Source organism: Dermochelys coriacea, chromosome 1, assembly GCF_009764565.3.
Source record: "Dermochelys coriacea isolate rDerCor1 chromosome 1, rDerCor1.pri.v4, whole genome shotgun sequence".
NCBI lineage: Eukaryota > Metazoa > Chordata > Testudines > Dermochelyidae > Dermochelys > Dermochelys coriacea.
Window position 1 is genome coordinate 132,979,314 of NC_050068.2, and position 19,597 is coordinate 132,998,910.

A 19,597-nucleotide genomic window follows, 5' to 3' on the forward strand; every position below is an offset into this window, starting at 1 on the left:
TGAGTGTAATGGCAACTCTGGTGTTGGTCCATAGTATGCTGTATTTAGTAGATAAAAACATAGAACTTATATAATGTTTTATGTGGGAGGGGGGAGGGAGAGAAAGCAAGCAACAATACTACAGTCTTCAGCAAATCAGTGGCAGAGTCAGGATTAGGACTCCGAAGGAGTTCCAACTCCCAAACTTGTATTTATTAATTAAGTGTAATACCTCATCAAAACTAAACTAGGCTAAGCTAGGGGCTGTAGTGGCATTAATTCAAATATTCCTTGCTATGGTCAATTTATTTCGTGCATAATGTCATTCAAAATAAGTTATATTTGTTTTACTTACAGCAGCTGAACTTGTATAGACATACATTTTGCCATCATAAAAGACGTCTCAAGAGATCTGCATTGACAGCTTCATGGGCTGACCATGATGATGCTACATGTCCTATCCAAGGGACTAGGGAAATGGTGAATTAACATTTTACAAGAAAGCTTATGAGGGGAAAAAAAGCGTCTTCCAATTACTTTTGCAACTTAAATATCTCCACTGTTTGAAAATATTTTTCAGTTTGCCAGACACACTAGTAAAACCAATTGCCTAACATTAAATCTTTAGTGGGTTAGCTATTTCAGCTTTTTTCATCGTTTCTCTCATCCTTCTCCCACTTTATTTTTAATTGTGTGAATTATTTTTAATAGACCGTGCACAAGTTATATGTGGCATGAAAAGAATGTTGGTTAAAGACCTGTTTTTCTTTGCGCATGATGGCTTGCATTATACTGAACTTTAATTTGCTGTATTTTTTTTTTCAAAAAAGAGAGACGGCATCAGAAAAAAAAGCCACTTTTTGGGTACACAATGATTTTACTAGAAAATGGCTTAATCTTTAAAGAATCGTTACATTCAGTCTAGTGAATTATAGTTTAAACTAAGGTCTTACAAAGAAAAAACCAAATAACGTATCCCTAGTAAATTCACAGACACAAAAAATTGTTAACTGAAATTAAAATGGCGAGACTACCATAGTTATAAAAAAAAACATGCATAATAAATCCTGAGTTAAGATTAAAATTTAAACAACTACTCTATGAAATAAAAGTACACAATCAAGACACGCAAATAGCCTTAATTCTGACCTGCAACAATTTCAGATTATAGTTTTATCATACCAAGGTGTAGTGGGGCAGTTACCCTGCTCCTGGGGAGAAAGGCTAGGCTGATTGGGGAAGTGGCCACAGCTGTGGCCACACCCAATCAGGCCACAGCTGGCCCTGATATAAGGGCTAAGGGAGGAGCTAGGTCAGTCTCACTCCAGTTTGGAGTGGGAAGGAATTAACTGCCTGGGAGGATAGGATACCTAGAGCGGAGCTGGGGAAGGGCAAGAGGAGCTGGGGAGCTCCAGCCTCGCAACTCCCCAGGCTGAGGCCTTGTTAAAGGCCTCAGGAGGCACTCGGGCTGCAGAGGTGCAGCGCAGAGATAGGCAGAGGCAGCTGGTCCAACCCCCTTGCCAATGATGAGTGGCCATTACAGACTGCAGTCTGCCCCAGGGAGAGGGGTCTAGATGATGACTGGTAGTAGCCATTAAGGCAAGGTGGGTATAGAAATTAGGGGGTTCCCTGGGAGGGGAGACCCAGAGTGAGGGGTGCACTGCTGCAAGGCAGCACCCCAAGGAAAGGGGCACTGGGTTGTGGGAGGGATTGGGGCCTGGCGCAGGAGGGACACTGGCCAGCAGGGGGTGCTCTGAGACTGGAAAGAGCTAATTCCTGAGGTAACCAGCAGAAGGCCCCATGCCTGTGAGTGCTCAACCTGCTACACAAGGGTTATTCTTGAAAACTCTTCTTCATGCAACTCATGGTTTGCATTCATGGCCTTATATTGTTGGATGTGTTATTTGTGGCTCAATGGATTTTTCTAGAAGTCTGAACTTTTTAGACCCGTGAGTATAAACATTCTTGCCAAAAAAGTGTAAGATTCCAGGAAAGAATTTAAAACATAATATTTAAGTAGCAAATAAACATCCTTATGTCCTGCACTTCCCAAATTATCAGGAAATTCTCTTCTACATTATTTGAAACTTCCCAATGTACAAACAGTTCGGTAATTCCACTCAGAAGTTTGGAGGAAGAAGTTGAAAATAGGGCTTAGAATGGAAGTCCATACTCAACGTGAGTTATGGAATCACAGCTGAATCTTCCATGGGATATTTTTCAATAATGAATTCATTTATATTAGAATACAGTTGCTAGCTCTGGTTTATTAATGTTTAACTCTTATATTTTGAAGTAGGACACCTTCATTCTGAAATATGAGTGGTCACATAAAGATCTGCACCAAAATAACAAAAAAGGTGAATGAATTAATTTAGTTATTTTGATACAAGCTCATGTGTAGACTAGCCCTTGCTTAATCTTTTAAAAGAGATTGTTAAGCAAGGTGCAGCATTTGATGACATCAGGTCAGTTTACTTTTGTTATACAGGATATAATTAACCTTTTTACAAAAATTGTGAGGTGTCCTGGCATTGAAAAGACACAACGATTATTAAAAAAATAATCATGGTGGTATCCTATTGCGTATCTACTGAATGCAGTAATGTGCTCTATCAATAGTGTATACACAGACACACATCAAGTTTCCCCATGCTTACTTCTAAGGAGCTCCTACAGGTAGGGCAACCTGAAAGTGATAAGTTAAAGGAGGGAAGTGATGAGTTAGTTATAATTTTACCTTACCTTGCACATTTAAATGTTTAACCATTTTCTATGAGATATTACCTCTTTGCTTAAGCTTGACATTGTCTAATTATATATTACATTTTCTATTTAGAGTGCTCAATAACTGGACATAAGGAAAGCTCTTTGTATTGTCCGAGCGTTCTACGTGGGAACTAAGAGCAGCTGAAGGAGAGGGAAAGCCAAGAAAGCAAGAGGGGTGGCAGGCACTGGAGCCTATGAGTTACAATACTGTTGTTTCAGAGTAGCAGCCGTGTTAGTCTGTATTCGCAAAAAGAAAAGGAGTACTTGTGGCACCTTAAAGATTAACAAATTTATTTGACCATAAGCTTTCGTGAGCTACAGCTCACTTCATCGGATGCATTTGATTGCCTCTTAGAACGGCTTGTTCTGGAGCATCCACAAATAGAAACTAATACCTGATTGTCCTGAATACCAGATAGGTTTTGGTCCACTCAAGAACAGTGACCACAACATAAATACAATTGACTGACTTTTCAGCAGTGTTCCCATGTACTTAAGTACAAATATACCAAAGTACACTCAAGTATTTCAAAGCCCTCTACACATCTGTACCTAAACACTTTAAATATTCTGTACTTAGTACTTGAATTTAAGTACATTTTAAAAGGTACATAAAGTAAAATACCTTCAAGTAAAATAATTTCTTGAAACTATCACATCCCTCCCAACTCTCCCAGAACCCACTGTCCCGACTTGTCAGGGCTTCAGGTCCTGACTTCTGGCTTTGAGGGCTTTTTCTATTAGCCCTACTGTTGCAGGACCAAGGCCATCTCCCCTTCACTACTGATTGGTCACTGCAACCGTCAGCCAGGAGACTCACTCCAGTCTGGCACAGCCAAGGGGTGAGAGAGAGAGTGTTTATCTCTCTCTCTCTCTCTCACACACACACACACACACACACACACACACACACACACACACACACAAAATGAAATTTATTTACAAGAGATTTTTTCATTGTTACTCCATGCCTATTTGTGTATATGAATAAAATGTCATTGTTGCTCTTTTTCTCTCTCTTCCAACATGGGCTTACATATTTACATAGTTGTCCGTATATTGACCAGACAATTGCACTGAATACTGGAGTTGAAAATACTTGTGCTTTAACTTATATATTTATAAGTGCTATTCCCACATCATGTGTTTAAGTACTTCTGCAATAGTGTACTTGTCATTTATACTTCAGTCCTTTTTATCAGTATTTATGGCAACACAGCTTTTCAGGGAGTAATCATAGCAAGGGTTAATATTGTGAATATTTCATTAGTCAGAGGAGGGGCAAACCCCAGAAAAAACAAGGAAATAAAAAGGCAAAAAACTAGTGCAAGACAATTGGTGTGGTTAAGTAGTAAGGTATTAGTCCTCTTTGCTCCTTTGAGTGCTTACTACTGTAAAGTTAATTGTTATTGATATTGGAAATATCAATCAAGATTTTATGTATGTTCATTATAAGAATCTAGCCATTCAACACATCAGTGGGTGGGGAAGGGCAATACAGACATTTTTATTAAACAAGTCTCAAAACTTTATAAACAAAAATACATAGTCTAGCCACAGGGCTACAAACATTAACATAAACGGGAACCAGGGGTCAGTGGAGAGCTAGAAACGGAGTGTTTGGCTTCTACAGCAAAAACATGAAGGAAAAAAATGTAATGGTACATTTCTCCTCATCTCATGAACCACTTAAAATGATAGCTGTGGTATTTAGTGAGAATAGGTCTGCACAAAAACACCAAAGGAATAATATTCAAAAGTCCTAGTTTCTCCTGTCAAGTTTTGTCTTGGGTAGATAGATTAAAGTCACTCACCCACCTCTCTAAACAAAGCAAGTTCAGAGCTGCAGTATTCTTTCTGAGTGACTAAAAAAACCACAATTTTCTCATTTGATTTTGAAGGGAGAGAAGATCTAATGGTCCAAAGTAGTAGGAGATCAGGTTGAGGGGGTAGAACAGCATGAATGGAAGGAGGAGGGGGGTGGTTTTGAAGCCATTCATGTTATAAATAAAAATAAGCAAGTATATTATTCAAGACATTTCCTGGGGTTCTGGAGGGAATAGGAAACCACAGGTTGCACTCAAGTGGTTTGCCATCAGAACTCCTTAGCAGATGTCTGACTCTATAACGTATGGTTTATAGTAATAGAGTGCACTGTATAGAAACTTCAAATTGGATGTTCCCATGCAAATACTGAAACCCACAAAGACAACTCTGAATTGAAGGATGGACACTATGAATTACAGAACTAGTTGGAACTAATTGACGATACCACCACTTCAGCAGACAGCACCAATTATTTGCCAGTTTACTAAAGGGATTAAGCCAGATACTCCAATCCAGCTGAACACTGGCTGGGGTGGAGGGAAGGTGTCTTTGTGACTCTCCAATCCTCAGACAGCATATGCCATTTAGGGCAGCAAGAAATTATTCCAGCAGGCAGGGTTGCTGTAGTTCTATGCCTGCTTTTCCTCACACATCCTGATTGCTGGGACCAGGAGGGGATGCGGTATATAAGTTTTGCCAAGGGAACTTGTCAGGGAAAAATACCTATTTAACAGGTGAATGCTGCTCCAGCTGCAGTGAAGAGAAACATGGCAGGCAGCCAGTAGGTTACAGTAGTTGTTGAAATGCAGGAGGGGACAGAAATGAGCCAAACTTTTGGGAGACTAAGATTCAGTATGAACATCTACATGCAAATTCAGGACAGAAATCAACGTACGTGGCAACATGGACACACACAAAAATCCTGGCACATACTGAAATCCAGGGTTATTCCAATATTATATGAACTCAAGTTTCATTCTTGTGATTTATAAGGCCTGAGCACTCCGTGGAAACCAGACCTACCGTGGCAGCCCACTGGAAAATGCTGCAGTACTGTGCACATTAGCTGGATTATGCCACTAAAATGATTATCAGTGAAACAATACTAGACATTTAATATTTAACATTTAATATGTCACCTAAGTTTCAGGCATCCACAACCCATTGAAATGAATGGAAAAGTTCACATCGTCCCAAATGATTGTTTCAGGCTGTATAACGAAACTGAGGCTGATGTCACTTCATCAGTTAACCTTGAAAACAAACTGAGTGCATCTTCACAACCTAAGGGCAAGGAGCCATTATTTTTCAAATGAAAGTGGAGATTCTGGAACACAATACCATGACAAATTCTGCAGCTGAGAAAACAGAGATTCCTGTTTATAAAAAAGTAGCTGAACTCAGATGGAGTACCACCTCATAATATTCATTGTTGTTTGTTTATTCTGTATGTTAAATAGGCTGCTTGCCTATTAAATATGTATTTTATTTTCCTCCTAAGAAAATATTTTAGCAATAGATTATCCTAGAAGGTATCACCCTTATGTTAAAAGGTTACAGGTATACTTTTTGCAGCCAAGAAGCCCCAATACTGATAGATTGTACAATTGGGGAAGACGGACTGTGGTTAGTGCACGAGCCTCGGCCTTGGGAGACCTGAGTTGAGGTCCCTGCTCCACCACAGACTTCCTGGGTGACCTTGAGCAAGTCACTTAGCTTCTCTGTGCCTCAGTTCCACATTGATAAAATGGGGATTAATGATACTTTCCTACCTCATGGGGGTATTGTGAGGATAAATACATTGAAGATTGTGAGGCACTCGGGTATTATGGTGATGGGTGTCACCAGGGAGAGAGAGAGAAAGGTAATAATCATGAATATGGGAAGGTAAACATCATGAAATACTTTTCAGGTTCAGAATTTACAAAACTAGTTTAAGCTCATAGAAACCCTTCTCCCCTGCCCCTTCATTCCCCTCCTCCCCAAAGGGGTTTCAACTTAAAAAGAAAATCTTTTTTCTAGTTGGACAGAAGACTGAGCTATACATTAGACAGAGATTAATCATGTATATCATAGTTTGGGCCAGCCACTAGTGCCTTGCTAGTTTTGGGGGGATTATATTCTATTTTTTCATTTTAATTTGTTCTTTCTCTCTCTGCCTGCTCATTTTTTCAATTTTCCTTCAATAGAAATGAAAACACACTGCTAGAATTTTACTCAAACTTTTGGTGTTCAAGTGGGTTCAAAATTAAGCAACTCAAGTTCATCCTCCTTTTTTACCCCAGCTTCCCTGCTGAGAAACTCAGTCACACTCAGTCTGTTTGCCCCTCATCTATCTTGATTATTTGCCTCTGGCCAGGCTCCTTCTGGGCTGTCCATCCTTGCAATGTGCCTTCCACTTAACTCAGGCTACCTGCCCTAGCAGCACACTTGATTGCAGCTCCACAGCTCTAGGAACACAGTTTCTACGTAATTCAGGCTCCCCACCTAGGGAACACAGTGTCTGCCTAACTCCAGTGCTCAGTCTAGACCTTTTATTAAGGTTCCATAGACCTTTTATTAAGCCCAGGTTCTTCCTTGTTTAATTGACTAACAACCTGCTCCCTTCCTACCTGCTCCCAGGTGTAGTTTACAGAGTCATCATGGGCCAAGTGGGCCCTTATTCTCCCTAAAGGACTACTAACCCCTTGAGAACCCCAAATATAGGATCTGATCAAATACTCATTGAGTACAGTGGGATTCTTTCCTTCAGTACTGGTCTTCTTGGTATCATCTGGTACTACTAACTTTTGTCCACCAGAGGTGCTCTGACTTTAGACATAGAATCTCACTTCGGATTATTCCTGCTGAATGCGTATTGCCATCTAAAATGTGGAAGGAAGTAAAAGATCCATGCAAGAATAATTCAGAACCATTGAACCATAACATGCAGAAACTCCTGAACCTCTGGTATATACAAAAGACAGTCACAGAGTCTGAATCTTGTTGGGAAACTTCCAGCTAGGGAATACTTCCTTAGACCCAGCTACTGTTTCCTGAAAGAAGAAACTCCATTAATCAACTCTAATAGCTGACATCTTGTCAGCGAGGGAAACAAGAGGAAGGCACATACTAAAGCAGAAATCTGTCCCTATATGTATATGAGCTATTTTCCTTTGCATGCCTAAAGGTTTACCACTAATACTGTAGTATTTGCAAGGGGCACATTAAATATTATAAAATTAAAGTTGGAATTATTGGAAACTAGAGCTGAACAAAAGTCAGAATTTCCATCCTGTGGGAAATTCTGATATTCTAACATTTGTTTTAGTCCCAAATCAAGATGAAAAATTTAAAACAATTTTATTTCATGGTATGAAAAGATTGACACAATCTGACATTAAATTGCATCTATCTAAAGTTCCATGGTGCCTCATGGGAGTAGTAGTTAGGATACCTTTTGCCCTCATTCTTCCCAATAAGTTGGGCTCTCTGGATAGACAACTCCCATGACGGATCTACATCTTGTATAATCTTTTTCTGGCTACCTAACTTACCACTGCAGTTTTAGGAATATCTTTCTCTGTCTTTTTTCTCTCCTAAACTATTGTGTTGCTATGTGCTGTAGAACAGGTACATCACACTGGAGTGTTAGGAAAATAAAAAATTGATTGAATGACCCGGTAAGGTCTAACTTCTATGACATAATTTGTGTATCAGTCTGTTGAATGCGTAAAGAACTTTGGGATTCTCAGGATTAAAGGTATTATTACAGATGCAAGCTATGCACTATTGAATAACTGCAGTCAAGTCTGGCACCAGAATCTAAGAATCCAACACTCTCATTCACTCTCAGGTGAGGAGGGGCTATGATCTCTTTGCAGATAACTTGGTAAGCCCCTGAGACAGCACGCCTCACATTTTTCTGTTGTTATCCCTCTGGCCATTGGAAGGCGGGCATGCAGTGAAAGGCCACAGAAAGTGACTGACCTAGCCCTCCTCAGTAGAAAGTTATCACATGTGGTATATGGACTTTGTGGATGGAAGGAAGGAAGTGAGAAAGTCGGAAGTAAGGTGGAAACTCTCTGAAAAGTAAATGGGATAAAAAAAAAGGAAAAAAAAATCCAGTGGAGAGGAAATATCTATTTTAGTACAATTACAACCATAATGGTTCAATATGAGGCCATGGAGAAAGCAATGGAATCAAAAATCCACTGTTAAGATTCATTTTCAGATTTGAAAAGAGAATTTTTCTACTTATTGCTCACTGATCTTCTGCATTTAGTTTAGTGGGTTTTCTTTTTTTCGAGGCATCTGAGGTTTCAAGCCTTATTTATTTAATAAAAAGTAAGAACCAAGATTTCAGATGTCTAAAATAAATATCTTCTAAACAGACTCTTTTAAAAAAAATTCCTATTCATATTTTTTGCTGTTCTCATGCGAATGCTAAAGGTTACTGATTTAGTTTAAACATAACATTTTCATGGTTCATAAGAAAATCTGTATTATTTTACATTTTTGGCAACTTTCATTATTCCCCAGTGCTTCCTAGAAGTACTTATTCTTTCCTGCTGGTGAGAGAGACTTTCCATAAAATAACATAGTATAAACATAGTAATTATTAATTGTGTTTTGTTTTGCTAATGTAGAGATAATATCCTAAAGGGAGTAAATCTATTCAACATGCAGCCCTGTGGCTATATTTTTCAATGTGAAATTGTTAAGTTACAAAGTGGAAATTTAAATAGGTATTAAAGGTCTGGCTTTATAAGAAAGAGTACTACTAGTTAACTGTAATGGCTCTTCATCTCTCACATCTGACAGAGAAGTCTGATTCAGCTACTTGGGACTCCAAGGGAGGTTGTTCATTAGAGTGTGGTTATGCTTTGAAAAATAACTCAAAATGGAACTGTGAACTTGAAGGGTCAAGGCTATGCTTTAGAGTACTGTAAATATCAGTATTTACATGAAGTATGTAGAGAGTGACAGTCACTATATATCTAGGTTCTAAGATTTACAATGTTTAGTCTCTTTCATCCCAAAATCTGTACAAAGCATAGACCCTAGTTTGCTAACTCCCACCCATGTGTGCAGTGCACTGTTTCAGGACTGGACCATAAACAAAGAGAGGGAGAAAACCATTCAAATGCAGCTTAGCGGCTGTGCAGAACAACATCTCATTGACACAGAACATGTTGCACAACAGTGGAGTGAAGGGCAAACGATTACTCTGACAAGTACCACCAATGTTTTCAACTCATGGGAGAAGCTGTCATGACCTCCTTTTATGGTCTTGATTGAATGGATCCCTACACCATAAAGAAATTATAGATATTTATTACTTCTCTATCTCAGAAGACTTGAATTGACCTCCTGAGATTTGAAGTGTGTAATGCAGGAAATCTAGAATTTAAAATGAACACTTTAGGCTTAATATACTTTGCCTTCTCCTATCGCAAGTGCCAAAGAGGTCACACAATTTCTTGATCTCATATTTAAAATAAAGCCTAAATTCCATGGCCCTTCATTGAACAAAACTCCCATTGCTGCCAATGTACGTTTTACTCAATTAAAGAGACCACAGAATTTGGCCCAAAGAAGCATTTAATATTTGCTCTAACAGTGGAGTAAAAGGTAAAAAAGTAACTGGACTTTTGCAACAGTGCTTCCTCTGAAAATAAGAAGTTGCTCTTTTGACTGACAGCTCACCAAAACAGTCAGTTTTTAGAAAGATGCTGTCAGGTTAAGAAACATATTAAAACAAAAAACTAATTTCCTTGTTTATTTCATTCTCTTATTTCTTTTATTATTTGCCAGGAGATCTGCTGAAGTCAATAGAGTCTGCCTGTGCCAATAATATTGCAAGACTGGGGCATAACATTGTGCACCGTCTGTTTGTGTAAGGACATGCATCAGAGTAATTTTGTCTGCCAGAATTTTGGGTGTTGGTGAGAAAGAGAATTGCATGTACAGCCAGATCTTTAGACAGGCCTCATCTCAACCACTATTTTTATCTGCACAAAAAATTACACCCACAATTTATCACTAGCACACAATAGTACTTAGATGTAAAATTACTGTCTTTGCAGATATAAAATTAAATACCTGTTTATGACAATTAACATTTTTCTCTAATATTTATTGCTAGGGAAAAAATTGTGGGGGAGCACACTCCCTAGATGTGGGCCCATTTGAAAATATGGGCTTTGAGTCTCAAAGCAAGGAAATGTATTTACATTTTAATTTTTGGTATGTCTAAGGAAGTCTAGCTCAGTCACAGTGGTTACTCTAGGAAATGCTCGGGATGCTAGACATTTATATCCTGAAGTACAACATTCACACAATTTAGTAGTCTACTTTTAACTTATTTCACAACATTCTGAAAGCCAGGTAATTGAACTAGGACATACTAATGGGATTGTTTACAAGACAGGAGGTATACAAAAAATGGTATAGAGAGAGTATTAATATGTAGAGATGGCCACTGGTGTGGCAGTGTGGCAATTCTTATGTTCCTTTTGCAAGTAATGAAATCCACTGTCTTTGGAAGGTATACAGAGTTCCACTTGCAACTAAGGGAGTGAAAGTCCATATAGAATAGGCCTCAGAATGTTTCACAGTGTATTTAGAAGTATTGAGAATAATCTGAAAGGAAGTTAACATTAGAAAAAGTTAGAAAAGGGTTAGCCATTTTTATGGCCAAGTTAAACAAGTCAGCTTGCTTTCCCACCCCAGAGTTCCTGGGGCTTTTGAGTCCTGGAATCTGGGTGAGAGAAGTCAGCTCTGATTATGTCTTGTTTGTGTTGGCCATTTAAAGTAACTATCACTTTTCAGATTGTTATAAAGCATAGAATTCACATCTTTACATAGTTGACCTTTTTTCTTCTTTGACATTTTTGTACATATTTTAAATATTTTATGATTAGATATCACTTATTTCCCTTGCTCTTTAATGTCTACCCATATCACACAAAGATAAACATTTTATTAATAAAAATATCTTAATGGAAACATGGGCAGTCTATATACAAATCAACTTTTTTTATTCATCTTCCTACATAGTGCTTAATCTAAAACAAGAGTAGTCAGTTGTTGCAAGGGAACTCATGTGCAATTGTCATGAAACAAAGATGTAGAAGAAACAATTATGTCTAACTGTTAAAAAAATTAAAAATTTCATATTTCCTGGGTTTTAGAAGTTTGAGTTTTTGCAGAGCCTGACATTCTGGAAGGGCATGAGCTATAACCGGGCAACCTTAACTCTGTATTAACAAAGTTTTTTTGCCATTCAATTTCTTAGGGTTTTTTTTAAACAGAAAGAAATGTTTATTGGTAGGAGTTAGTGGTCATTTAGATAGTTGTAATTCTCACCTAGGTTTGCAGTTGATATGCTAGTATGGCTAGGTAATAAACTAGAGACCTAGCTTTTATATAGTGCTTTTTAGAAGTAGCTCTGCTATAATACAAGAACCTTATCACTGTACTCTCTTCTGAAATGGAGGCCTCAGTCACTTTTTAAAGTAGGTCTTAGTCCTTACAGTTCTGAGCAGAACAATGCCTAAATACTTTTTAAAATCTGGGCCAAAATGATTTACCAAGTCCAAGATGGAAGTCATTCCATACATCTACACTGGAATAAAAGACTCATGGCAGAGCCAGGTCAACTGACTCAGGCTCATAGGGCTCGGAATGTAGGGTTAAAAATAGCCATATAGATGTTTGAGCCCAGGCTAGAGCCTGGGAGCCTGCAAGCCTACACTTCCACACAGCTATTTTTAGTCCTACATCCTGAGCCTCATGAGTCTAAGTCAACTGACCCAGGCCAGCCACGAGTGTTTAATTGCTGTGTGGATGCATGCACACTTTAAGGCCTGAAAGGAACAACAGATCATCCAGTCTGACCTTGTGTATGTCAGAGGCCACCAAACTACCCCTATGCCAACCCCAACAACCAGAAACAAACCAAATATTACAACTCTCAGGAGACTAAATGATCATGTTCCACAGGGAAAGAACAAAAGGAAAGGAACTGAATCCAGGTTCCCCAGCTATCATTTGAGTGACCTACTCAAAATATTGTAAATATTGTAAATATTGTCCAAGGCTTTCTTCAGACAAGCAACAGAAGTTTCCAGAAGGTTCTCATGGGGGACTTCTGCTGGGAGAGCAATACAGCAGTGCACAGACAATCCAGGAAGTTTTTGGAGCGTGTTGGGGACAACTTCCTGGTGCAAGTGCTGGAGGAACCAACTAGGAACTGTGCTCCTCTTGACCTGCTGCTCACAAACAGGGAAGAATTGGTAGGGGAAGTAGAAGTGGGCAGCTGTGTAACCTGGGCAGCAGTGACCATGAGATGGTTGAGTTCAGGATCCTGAAAAAAGGAAGAAAGGTGAGCAGCAGAATACGGACCCTTGGCTTCAGAAAAGCAGACTTTAACTCCCTCAGGGAAGAGGGGCAGGATCCACCGGCAGGCTAATATGAGGGGGAAAGAAGTCCAGGAGAGCTGGCTGTATTTTAAAGAAGCCTTATTGAGGGCACAGGAACAAACCATCCCAATGTGCAGAAAGAATAGTAAATATGGCAGGCAACCAGGTTGGCTTAACAGAGAAATCTTCAGTGAGCTTAAACATAAAAAGAAAGCTTACAAGAAGTGGAAACTTAGATAGATGACAAGGAAGGAGTATAAAAATATTGCTTAAGCATGAGGGGGTGTAATCTGGAAGGCCAAAGCTCAACTGGAATTGCAGCTAGCAAAAGATGTGAAGGAAAAGTTTCTACAGGTATATTAGCAACAAGAAGAAAGTCAGAGAAAGTGTGGGACCCTTACTGAATGGGGGAGGCAACCTAGTGACAGATGATGTGGAAAAAGCAGAAGTACTTAATGCTTTTTTTGCCTTGGTCTTCACAGACAAGATCAGCTACCAGAATGCTGTGCTGGGCAGCACATTATGGGAAGAGGGTGAGTAGCCCTCAGTGGTGAAAAAACAGGTTAAGGACTATTTAGAAAAGCTGGACATGCACAAGTCCAGGGGTCTGGATGCAATGCATCTGAGGGTGCTGAGTGAGTTGGCTGATGTGAATTCAGAGCCATTGGCCATTATCTCTGGAAACTTGTGGCGATTGGGGGGAGGTTCCGGATGATTGAAAAAAGGCAAATATAGAGCCCATCTTTAAAAAGGGAAGAAGGAGAATCTGGGGAACTACAGACTGATCAGCCTCACCTCAGTCCCTGGAAAAATCATGGAGCAGGTCCTCAGGGAATCCATTTTGAAGCACTTGGAGGAGAGGAAAGTGATCAGGAACAGTCAACATGGATTCACCAATGGCCAACCTGACCAACCTGATTGCCTTCTATGATGAGATAACTGGCTCTGTGGATATGGGGAAAGCAGTGAACATGATATACCTTGACTTTAGCAAAGCTTTTGATACAGTAGTCCACAGTATTCTTGCCAGCAAGTTAAAAAACTATGGATTGGATGAATGGACTAAAAGGTAGATAGAAAGCTGGTTAGATCATCGGGCTCAACGGGTAGTGATCAACAGCTCAATGTCTAGTTTGCAGCCAGTATCAAGCAGAGTGCCCTAGGAGTCTGTCCTGGGGCCGGTTTTGTTCAACATCTTCATTAATGATCTGGATGATGGGATGGATTGCACCCTCAGCAAATTCGTGGATAACACTAAGCTGGGGGGAGAGCTAGATACCCTGGAGGGTAGGGATAGGGTCCAGAATGACCTAGACAAATTGGAGGATTGGGCGAAAAGAAATCTGATGAGGTTCAACAAGGACAAGTGCGGAGTCCTGCACTTAGGATGGAAGAATCCCATGCACTCCTACCAGCTGGGGACTGACTGGCTAAGCAGAAGTTCTGCAGAAAAGGATCTCGGGATTACAGTGGATGAGAATCTGGATATGAGTCAACAGTGTGCCCTTGTTGTCAAGAAAGCTAACGGCATATTGGACTGCATTAGTAGGAGCATTGCCAGCAGATCAAGGGAAGTGATTATTCCCCTCCATTCAGCTCTGGTGAGGCCACACCTGTAGTATTGTGTCCAGTTTTGGGCCCCCCACTACAGAGAGGTAGTGCAAAAGTCCAGCAGAGGGCAACAAAAATGATTAAGGGGCTGGAGCACATGACTTATGAGGAGAGGCTGAGGGAACTGGGCTTATTTAGTCTGCAGAAGAGGCAAGTGGGGGGGGGATTTGATAGAAGCCTTCAACTACCTGAAAGGAGATTCCAAAGAGGATGAAGCTTAGCTGTTCTCAGTGGTGGCAGATGACAGAACAAGGAGCAATGGTCTCAAGTTGCAGTTGGGGAGGTCTAGGTTGGATAGTAGGAAAAGCTATTTCACTAGGAAGGTGGTGAAGCACTGGAATGGGTTATCTAGGGAAGAGGTGGAATCTCCATTCTTATTGGCTTTTAAAGCCCGGCTTGACAAAGCCCTGGGTGGGATGATTTCGTTGGGGTTGGTCCTGCTTAGAGCAGGGGGTTAACTAGATGACCTCCTGAGGTCTCTTCCAACCCTAATCTTCTATTATTCTATGATTCTAAATTGAAATAGAGAGCCTTCTTTCCTTCCTAAACTACAGTGTGTCACATTGTTTAAATGTGCTTTAATGTTTTACATTGACGTGTTGAAGCAATGTTTCCTACTCATTAATACAAATAGGAGTTTTGACATTGACCAGTATTGGAACAAGAGCAGGCTTGAAGTATTTTTTATCTGGAATAACAAAAAGAATTAATGCAGACCCATTTCTCTGGTCAAAAAAGATGAAAGAAAAACGTATGGATCTATTGAGATGTTCCAATACACAGTCTGTATTCTAGATTTCTGTTTGCTAGTTAAAATGTTTCCACTGCTCTTAATTTTCTATTGTTCCTTCTTTGGGGACCACTTTGTCAGGACATGTTGAACAAGTTATGCTTATTTATTGACTTTATTATTCATCCTATTAGGCAAATTCTGAATGTGCCAAAAAATTTCAAACAGGTTCATTTAGATATTGTTCCTGCTTCAACATTTTTCAGTGGATTAAAATCTCTCACACGTTATGCTTTAATTTTTGAGACCTATTTGATTTAATATAGAATCCAAACTGAAAGTTCTGCACCTCCCTCCAAAAATTATTTAATCTAATGATTGATCTTAATGTCAAATAGCTGGAGTGGAAAATCACTATTGCACATATTTTATATCATATTACAGTCAACTTCTTTAGCAATGTCACTAGGGAGAAATAAGGAAAAATCTTGGAAATAAAACAATTCAGAAACCTTACATGTTACATTCATAATGATTGCTGTAGCCTAGGTCATAGCACTGGTGAAAAGATAACCCTGTGTATTTAGCTTGAAATATGGTAAAAATGGAAAAGAACTTTGAATCTGTTAAAAATCAATTAAGCAGAAAGTAGTAAACGTGGAGGCCCCAAACATGCATATTACATTGCACAAGTGGACTCCCGCTGTAACCTTTTGTAACTTCTAGGTTGAAATGTTCCCAATTAATATTAAATTGTTAAGATAAGTGTGCAATAAAACCCAATTTCGTTTTCAGGTTCAAGCCTCTAGGTCAAAAATTTAGTTAGTAGAGGACCACTAGGCAACACTCTGAATGATGCGACCAAACTTTATTTTAAAAGAAAATGATTAGTTAAGCAAACAGGAATGCAACTATCACTTATACTATTTCATCTTTGAGCATATCAGTGGATGATCAGTCCACTGACAACAGACTGAAGTATAGTCTTATAATCATGAACCTAAACGTACCCTGCAGATTTTAATTGGAGCTCTCCCCCAATTTAGCAAGGCTACTTCTTTTATAGTCCATTTGTAATATTAGTTAATAATTAAACTGTCCTATGGCATAATTATATTTCCACCACTCCTTAGTGGTTCTTTACATTACACATTATTTAAATTTACATGTGCCCCAATGTCCTTCCCTACTATCAATAAAGATAGAATTTTAATAAAACATTCACAATTCCTTAAAAACACTCAAAAACCATGCTCAAAACAGGTAAAACCAAAACGTAATGGTAGCTTATTCATTTTTTTCTTGACGGTCTACTCATACTTCTGACAAAGCTTTCTTTTTTAATGCTATGAACATTGTTAGGAATGAAAAAAGATAATGGCATACATCAGCCTCAGCCCCCCTGAAGAATTCATCTTTGCTACACCTTTGTGTAGTGTTCCAGCTGAGGTCAGGTGAACTCCAGACATTGGAACCACTATGTTCATGCAATCTAAATGGAAATCAGACATGGAGAAATTGAACTGTGGTCCACTAGCACAAATTCTGCCCATAAAGGGAAGCATTGCAAGGATTGAGAGAAGCCTTCATCTGAACACACCCATGTTACAATTCTTCCTTATCCTCCCCACTGAAAGGTATCTCAGCCTCTCCAGAAACCGATTCCTCTCACATATCCCCAGTAAGAAATAACCCAGTTTGAATCCTGCCCCTGGAAATTCTTCCTCCCATTGGCCAGCTACCAAATAGTGTTGGTTTATTCACCCTTTATTTACCCCACTCCTCTGGATTTTCCCCTGCCTCTGTAGGGAGAGACTAAAAGAATAAGTGCTTCAATAAGGAACTTATTACTGAAATTCTGGACTCTGGGCCTGCATCTGTTAGACTGCAGTTTCTGGTGAGATCATTCAAGCAACTGAGCAGCAACCGAATACTGTCCTTACCAGTAAAAGCCCCTGGAAGCTATCGCACAAATGCTAATGTTCAGCTAACAGACCATCTTCAGCTCCTGTAAAACTGTTAAGTTATAAATCATTTCTCTGTGTGCTGTTATAAAAAGTGGTAATATATAATTAGCGTTACAGTTATAGAATTATTATGCTCCCTAAATTATAGAGCAGACCCTCCGACACACATCCCTACGGGGCTCCAGGGCAGCCAGCAGTTCCTCACTTCTAAAGAAGCAGATATCTCAGGGGAGATTAGAAAGCTTCTCCAAACACAAGATCTTGGGGGGGTTGATTGTGTGCAGCCCAGCTTGTTTGATCTTCTGAGACATCATCCACTGTAGAACGCACAAGTGGCGATATGATTAAGGGGTGAGTAAACGCAGTGAAGTTTAAGTGATGGGTGCAAAGTTCAGTGAGCCTGAACCTGGCTTGCATCTTGATGGGAGGATGTTTGTATTGATACAAGACCACCGGAGCCTGGACAACAGGCAAGAGCTTATCCCTAGAGTATGAGTATTAGAAAAAATGAGGTTCCTGGGGTGGCTGCAGGGCAGACCCCGGCTTTTCTTCATGATCCAATAATAGAACCCCCAGAGTGCAGACTCTTCTTGCTCATCTACTTCTGCTTGATCAGCCCTGTGAGGCAGAGACAGAAGTGATGGGACTTGCCCATGGTCATTGCCACAGCTAAGAAGAGAGTCTCTTGTCCTCTGAACTGTATATATGTCATATCCTATCTACTGGACCACTCTGATTCTTCTAAGGCAAGATGGTTACGTGATTGGCCCAAAGGGAGTCAGCATCAAAGTCAGAATTAGAACTCCGTTGCCCCATCCCATAGGTAGGTAGGCCTCTTCTAGTAAAGTTTACTTATACCTTATAAATTCATTACGTACCTGACAAAAGTACACAATGAGCAACCACTTCTGATCTAAGCAGAGACACTGACACACATAGACACAGTTTTAGAAACTCGATTTCCAGCAAAGCCAAACATGAGGGCGTGGGGATACCTTATACCAAAGGGACTCTTCTGCAAAAATTGACTAAGAAAGGGATGAGTCATTAGAAAGGAATGGGGTTCACCTGAATAAATCCACAAATCTAATATAAAATCTGCCACTCAGCAATGAGCCCCTAAGTGCAACTTTAATGTAGCAGTGAGTATTTCAGAAACAGGTCGCCTCTTACGCCCATCCTCTCATCATGGTATCTGGGGGGGAAATAGCAATCCAATATTCCTTTTTATTTTTTGCCTTTACATTGTTAGGTGGCTGCTGAAATTCATTCTCTAATAATAGACAATCACCACCGTGTTCTGTATTTTCCAACAGAAGCAACATAAAGGCAGACAACAGCTGCCACATCCCCAGCACATTCATAATTTTCCCTTTCCTGCCACAAAAGGTAACTTCTCCACATGTTGGTATCACTATCAAGAAAAAAGGAGGCTGAACAAAATATATTTCAATAATTTCTTACTAGAGTTCAGAAGAAATCAGGTTAAAATATAGAAGGAATGTTGCAGTGGATTATGGATTTACTTCTATCAGAAGGCTCTGTCTCACAGTCTGGAATCAGTTTACCATACAACTTTATACTACAATTACTCAGAGCTATGCACTTATTTTAACAAGTAGCGAAGCAACTGTTAGAGTTGATTAAAGCTCAGGTAAAATGTCAGCCCATAAATTATAGTGATAGTAGCTTGACTGTGCAGTTATAAGTCTTAAAGTGCTTTCTTCACAATTTGCTAGTTATAATTACATTATTTTGATAATTTTATATTACCCCTTTTTACAAGAGTACAAATAATTTTTAACTGAAGAGTTTTACTAGAGTTTAGGCAAAAAAACCATTCAGCACTCACACATTAGCTTCCACGGTGCATTACTATTAAGGACAGTACTCAATTGTTCATTTGCTTGACTGGTCAGACCAGAAGCTGTAGTCTTGCAGAAAGAAACATAGTCTTCCACACAAAACAAATTAAGTGAAGATAAAAAAACAAAGGAATAGAAATTCTTCAACAGCCCCTTTACTAAAAGAACGCATTTCTCCTTGCCATTCTTTGGTATCCTACTGGAAAAGGTGGCTGCCTCAGGTGAACCATCCTAATCTTCCATCAATGTAGTGCTATTTCTCCCCTCACAGTAAGTCCCATGTTATGGTGTAAGGGGTGAATGCTTCCCCATCAAACTATGAGTCTGACCATTGCCCACCCTGACACTGAAGTTTCCACTCTTTCCTCTGTTCTCCTAGGTAGATCCCAACCTCAGAGACAGTTATATGTGTAGTCCCAGGTAGGAAGGTAGATGGATTTCAGG